This window comes from Saccopteryx leptura, chromosome 3 (genome assembly GCF_036850995.1).
Source record: "Saccopteryx leptura isolate mSacLep1 chromosome 3, mSacLep1_pri_phased_curated, whole genome shotgun sequence".
Lineage (NCBI taxonomy): Eukaryota > Metazoa > Chordata > Mammalia > Chiroptera > Emballonuridae > Saccopteryx > Saccopteryx leptura.
The window spans coordinates 191,824,675-191,831,560 of record NC_089505.1 but is presented as its reverse complement, the minus strand read 5'-3'; the positions used below and the strand labels follow the sequence as shown (position 1 = coordinate 191,831,560).

General features: G+C 40.9%; 1 non-coding gene across 1 annotated transcript; it reads right to left on the bottom strand.

Annotated features, from left to right (window-relative positions):
* Positions 1 to 4,650: 4,650 nt before the first annotated feature.
* LOC136402007 (U6 spliceosomal RNA) lies at positions 4,651 to 4,757 on the bottom strand. The gene has a single exon (XR_010750916.1). It is a non-coding gene; the product is annotated as a U6 spliceosomal RNA (small nuclear RNA).
* Positions 4,758 to 6,886: the final 2,129 nt, after the last annotated feature.

The following is a 6,886-nucleotide window of genomic DNA, read 5'->3' as shown; positions in this document are numbered from 1 at the left end:
TTCCTAAATTAAGAGCAGAGCTTAGGAGCTAGTGATTTTCTCAACCTTGGCAGCACTATTTGAAATTTGGGGCCAGGTAATTATTGTGGTGAGGGGCTGTCCCCTATAGGGTGTTAGCAGCATCCCTGAGTTGTACCTACTACCTGTCAGTAGTGCTCCCCCAACACCCAAGTTGTTACAATCAAAATAACTTTAGGCATTGCCAAATGTCTCCTGGAGCCAAAAGTGTTATCTGTGGTTGAGAAACACTGGGCTGAAACAAGACTCCTCTAGCAAGGAAGGCATAACAAATGAGCTATGAAAAGAGAGGGCTGAGTGAGTTAGCGAAAATCAAGGTCCTTTCTTACTTTACCATGGTGTTGAGAGAACAGATAGGGGTGGAAGTCTGACTCCAGACCCTACTGACACCTATGCTGGTCTCCAGGCAGTTTACTGGTCCACCAGCCAGTGTCTTCCTGAAAACTTCCGTTTCACAGGAGTGCGCAAAAGCAGAACAATAGAAGAGAAAGGGTTCCGTTCCCAAATGCCTGTAAAAATGGATGATTTTAAGTGAAATAAGTCAGACATAAAACAACAAAACAAAACAAAACAAGAACTATGTTATTTCCCTCATATGTGGGATATAAAACAGAAAGCAATAAATGAACAAACAAATCTCATTGACACAGACAACAGTCACCAGAAGGTGTGTGTGGGGGGGGGGGGGAGGGGGGGAGGGTAGAAGAGGCTAAAGGAGGTAAAATATGTGGCAACAGAAGGAGATTGGCTTTGGGTGGTGAACACACAATGTAATACAGATCACGCATTATAGAATTGTACACTTGGAAGTTATTTAATGTTATTAGCTAATGTCACCCCAATACATTTATTAAAATTTTTTTTAAAGTTTAAATCTCTACTGTACCTCTGCTTTCCAATGTAGTCTTGGAAAATATATTTACCATATTTCATCAAAGTTCCTTAGTTTTGTTATTTTCCTTCACCAGTGTTTAACCACACCAGGCTGTCCTCTTTCCAGCTTTGTCTCAATTGTGTTAAGTTCATGAGAATTACACTGAAGTGCTTTTATTTTTCCATCTTCCCACTTATTTTTATAAACCATGGGGAAAAATGCAATAAAAATTTCCAAGTATTTGCAGAAACATTACTGTGCAGATAAAATCGGCAACGCTGCCAAAACTCATCTCTTGGCTGACAGCACCACCATGCAATAGCTCAAAATGTTCATTTTCAGATGATTTATAGGGATATGAATTTGGCATACAAAAACTGGTTGAGAGGTGTCAGTGTACAATGTGTGAATGAATGGGGAGCAGAGAAGTTTTCAATTTATGCAAGTTGAAACCACTAGGAATTGTGAGAAGGTGTATGGGCACTAGGTCATAAGAACTTCAAGGAGAAGAAAGGACTTTCAAAAAACTTTTTCAGAATCCTCTCTAGTGTCAATGCAATAAACTATTATTAAATTCTAATTTAATGAGAATTTAATGAGTAATGGGTAGAATAAATTAATAGTTTCTTTAGAACAAGAATGCAAAACTTCAGGATCCTTAAATTTTTAGATTCAAAAATATTTTGTACTGGTTAAGAAATATATGTATTGTATGTAGATGAAGAGATATAGATATCTACTGATAAATAGATAGATTAGTTTATCTCCACATACATTCATTGTGAAATGTAAATCTTTATATATTAATTTTATTTGTTGTGCTCATTTAGGTATTTAGTTTCTCCTGGTTGTTAACCACAGAGTTCAGCTTGAACTGGTTTGAGCACAGATGCAGTGTAGGGAGGATATTGGAATGTTGCAGAGTTTAAGGGTTGTAGGGCTCCTTGAGAGACTATACTGAGTACTTGGAAGTGCCAGGAAGAATTCAGGAAGGACTTTCTTTGTGTCTCTGTTCTTTGTTTTTCTCTGGCATCTGTTCCATTCTTCTCACTCTGCTAAAATGCAGAAAGATGGCCTCAGAGATGCTGAATTTACCTCCCTCCAGTACCCAGCCAGCCCAGTTAGCCTAGCTATCTGAGTCTCATCTCCAAATTCCCGGGAAAGACAGTGTGATTGGTCCAGCTTGGGTCAATGTCCATCTCTGCTCTAATCAACTATAACCAGTCTAATGGCAGGTAGAGAGGAGTCATGAGATTCAAGTATGTTTTGAGGTTTAATTCTGTGACTTTGGGATGTGGTTTTCAGATTAAATGTTGAGGATGGGTAACCTCAAAGATGTATCACATGTATGTACTGAAAATCATAAGCAAATGTCTAGCAACATTTTCTAGTTCAGTTGCCTTTTTCTTGCTACAACAAAGTAGTAAGTTTTAAGTGCATTTATTGACTAATGGGTTAATTTGAGGTCTGACCAATTATAAAATGAAAAAAACCTGTAAGGTTTCACATTTCAAACCTGTGAGTTTGATCATAGTGCGGACTTGGCCTTCTGGACTATGAAAATGTAATTTGTCTTTGAAAATGAAGGAAGGTATTTATGAGTTTCCCAGGGCTGCCATAGCAAACACTGTAAACTTGTGTGGCTTAAAACAGCACAAGTTGATTCTCTCATAGCCCTGGAGGCCAGAAGGATAAAGGCAAGGTATGGGAAGGGCTTGGTACTTCCTTAGAAGGTTCTATGGGAAAGAATTCTTCCTTGTCTCTCCAACTTCTGGTGGCTCCAGGCGTTCTGTGGCTGCATTGGCATGATTCCAATCTCTTCCTCCATCTTTCATGACCTTCTTTTCTTCTCCATGTATCTCCTCTCTGTGTCTCTTATAAAGACACTTGTCATTAGATGTAGGGCCCACTTGGATAATTCAGCACGATTTCATCACCAGATTCTTAACTTAATTACATCTGTAAGATCCATTCTCCAAGTAACGGTGTGTTCACAGGGTCCAAGACATATCTTATGGAGGCCCCCATTCAACCTATTGTGTAAGGTAAAAATGGACTGACCAGTCGGTCTTCTTGCACCTTGCTAACTGTGCCACATCTTGCTTGGGATAGTGCTGTCCAGGAGGTGGCAGCCGCAGTGGTGGACCTGAAATTTGGAACCCAAGAGCAGGATGGAAGGTGGTGAAGTACCATGAACTCAATCTGAGGCAGCAGAGTCCCAGAAACTGGTCACCCTAGGTTAATGACCAGTGCATCTTGCTGACATTTTCCTAAATGAGAACAGTAGACAGAGTTCACCACCTGTATTTCTCCCTGTTCTTTGAAGGGTGATAGAGTTTCTTGCTTTTTCTGGTAGACCGAACTGGGGAAGGAGAAATAAATTGTAACCAATTTTTGTGTAATGTAACCCAGTGTTTGGTTGAGGTCACACTGATTTTAAGAGTTAGGTAAGGTCAGCAAAAATCACCCTTTTTTGGTGAAAGTATAATCTGAGAGACCCTAGGCATTAGCCAGGTCTGCTACCCCATCATAATACTTCTCAGCTGGATGAGGAGGTGCATGGGGCTATCTATCTCTTTTGTGGTATTGAGTATATTATGACTATTATTGTTTTTACTTGTCAAAATATTACACTGATAATTCAACATTGGTCATTTTTTAAAGCAATGATTGGAACCTGCAGCCTAGTGTTTTTCAACAGTTACTTCCCTCAGGCTGAAAAGCTTCTTTATGGGGCCAGAGCCACCAAAGCATGGCTTCTAGAAAATTTTGCAGTTGTACTTTTGACTTTATTTGGATAGCCAATGGATCTTTGCCAATTTTCTTAGATAATCTCTTCTAGGACATACTTCATTTTTCAAAGACAATGGCAGGACCCTGAAGAGAAGGGTGGGTGTAGGCTGATTATCTGGGTCTTATTTACAGAGTCATAACCATAAAACAATTCAGAAGAAAAGTAATTTTACTATAAGATATGACATTAACAAAAATAAAGAGCAAATGACTTTAGCAAACAAAATTGAAGTTTCCTCTCTTTTTCTTTCTTTCTTTCTTTCTTTCTTTCTTTCTTTCTTTCTTTCTTTCTTTCTTTCTTTCTTTCTTTCTTCTTTCTTTCTTTCATGTGTGACAGAGACAGAGAGAGGGACAGATAGGAACAGACAGGAAGGGAGATAGATGAAAAGCATCAAGTCTTCGTTGCAGCTCCTTAGTTGTTTACTGATTGCTTTCTCTTATGTGCCTTGATGGGGGTGGGGAGGCTACAGCAGAGCAAGTGACCCCTTGCTCAAGCCAGTGACCCTGGGCTCAAGTCAGGGACCTTGAGCTTCAAGCCAGTGACCTTTGGACTCAAGTCAGTGACCATGGGGTCATGTCTATGATCCCACACTCAAGCCAGTGACCCCATGCTGAAACTAGTGAGCCCACATTCAAGGTGAATGAACCCATTCTCAAGCCGGTAACCTCAGGGTTTCAAACCTGGGTCCTCCATGTCCCAGTTCGACGCTTTATCCACTGCACCACAGCCTGGTCAGGCTCTTTTCTTCTTTCTATCTTTCTTTCTATCTTTCTTTCTTTCTTTCTTTCTTTCTTTCTTTCTTTCTTTCTTTCTTTCTTTCTTTCTTTCTTTCTTTCCTTCTTCCTTCCTTCCTTCCTTCCTTCCTTCCTTCCTTCCTTCCTTCCTTCCTTCCTTCCTTCCTTGTCTCCCTCCCTCCCTCTCTCCCTCCCTTCTCTCTCTCTCTCTCTCTCTCTCTCTCTCTCTTTCTAATATAGAATGCTTCATGAATTTTCATGTCATCCTTGTGCAGGGGCCATGCCAAACTCCTTCATATCATTCTAATTTTAGTGCACGAGCTGCCGAAGTGGGCACTGAGTTTTACTTCTGAATCACAGTATTCCACTCAATTTGCACATTGTCTACTTGCCTGTCTCCTTTATATCTGGATGAATCATCTCTCGGGGATAAATATTATCTTCAATTTGTCTTCTAAATTGTAGAAGGCTTTGCTACAGAAAGAAATTTCTGTTGTGAGGTAGGAATCCTCTGGAATCACTTGACAAGGTATGTTTGATTTCTTTCTACCTGGCGTTCTTATGATATTGAGTAAAATTTTACTCCCCATCCCAGATCCCCATCCCAGATCCCCATCTCAGATCCCCATCCTCTGGCCTTAGGAATTTAGGAGCAGATTCTAGGAGTCTCTGTTTTGAAGTGGAGGAAAGTGCTTGCCTTGCTTTCCTGTCTATAACCCAGGCCATCTATCCAGAGTGCTAAATGTGCAAGGTTTCACAGGGGAGCTCAGCTGTGGCCCTGCATGACCAAAGTATTAAAGTGCTCAAACAATTCAACTGTGTAAGTGAGTTTGCTTCTTGGCATTCATCCAAGTTGTTAATTCATGCACAAAGACGTAGAGGCCTGTCCAGGGCGCCAGTGCTCCTGTCCATGTGTGAGCCTTTCTGACCCTGGTGCTCTCTGCTCAGTCTCAGGAAACGTCACACTCCAGTGCGCCACATGTCCGCCCTTACTTTTAATATGCAGACAGACATCTCTGTGGCCTAGAAAAATTTCTCCAGGGTGAAAATCTCCCTGTTCTCCTTGACACTCCCGTTTCTTCATCAGTTTTTATTTTTCTGGCTAAGCAGATTCAGTGGAATGTGAACAGAAAGGGAATGACACCGCGTGGAATACAGGAGTTAGCAGGGAAACGGCTGGGAGTCCTTGGGGGATGGGACTCTTCCAGTATGTTTTTTTCATGGTGAACTGTGAGAACCTGCTTGCTTTCCTATTGGATTAACCAGATGAAGAACTTCCAGAGGACAGAAACCATGCCTTATTCGTCTTGTGTCTTTAATGCCAAACTAATACCCAGCACTCAGTGCACAAACATTACTCAGCAATTGAGTCATTCAATATCTGATTTAGGGAGAACAACATTACTGGAAGAGGGTATAGTGTGTTGAAGGATGAATTCCAAAAAAATATGTTCACACCCTAACTTCAAGAATCTGTGAATATAACCTAATTTGGGAAAGGGATCTTTCAGTTCAAGATTTCAACATGAGATTACTCTGGATTATCTAGACACACCCTAAACCCAATGACAATTGTCCTTAAAGGGACAGCAGGAGAACACACAGAGAGAAAAGATGGCCATCTAAAGAGGGAGGTGGGGATTGGAATCATTCAGTCACAAGCCGAGGAGCGCCTGGAGCCAGCAGAAGCTGGAAGAAGTGTGACCATGCCAACACCTTGCTTTTGTATTTGTGGTTTCTGGGATGGTGAGATAGTAAATTTCTACTGTTTTATTTTTATTTTTTTGGCTTTGTTTTAATTTTAGCAAAAGAGAGAGAGAGAGAGAGAGAGAAATAGGAACAGACAGGCACAGAGATGAGAAGCATCAATTTTTTGTTGCAGCACTTTAGTTGTTAATTGATTGCTTTCTCATACATGCCTTGACTGAGGCGGGGGTTTCCAACCAAGCCAGTGACCCCTTGTTCAAACCTGCAATCATGTGGTCATGTCTATAATCCTATACTCAAGCTAGATAAGCCTGTGCTTAAGCCAGCGACCTTGGGGTTTCAAACCTGGGTCTTCAGCGTCCCTGGTCGACATTCTATTCATTGCACCACTGCCTGGTCAGGCAACTTTTTATTGTTTTAAGCACCCAAGTTTATGGCAATTTGTTATGGCAGCCCAAAGAAACTAATACAGAGAATAATCAACTTCAAGAAAAGCCATTAAAATCAACACACAGAACTTGGCTCATCATACTGAAAAGTGGACACGGAGGGAAGTCTAGGTTGGCAGAACCTAGGGAGTAGGAACTGAATTGTCAAGAGAAGACAAAAAATGGGGGGATGATCTTAGTTTCCAGGGTCCTTGATGAACTGAAAGATGTTTCAAACTAGGTTGAAGAGTTGGAGTTGCAGGAGCCTATCATTTATTACAATTGCATAATTAAGAAATTGACAAGAAAAGTAGTTCAAGGCTTTGCACAC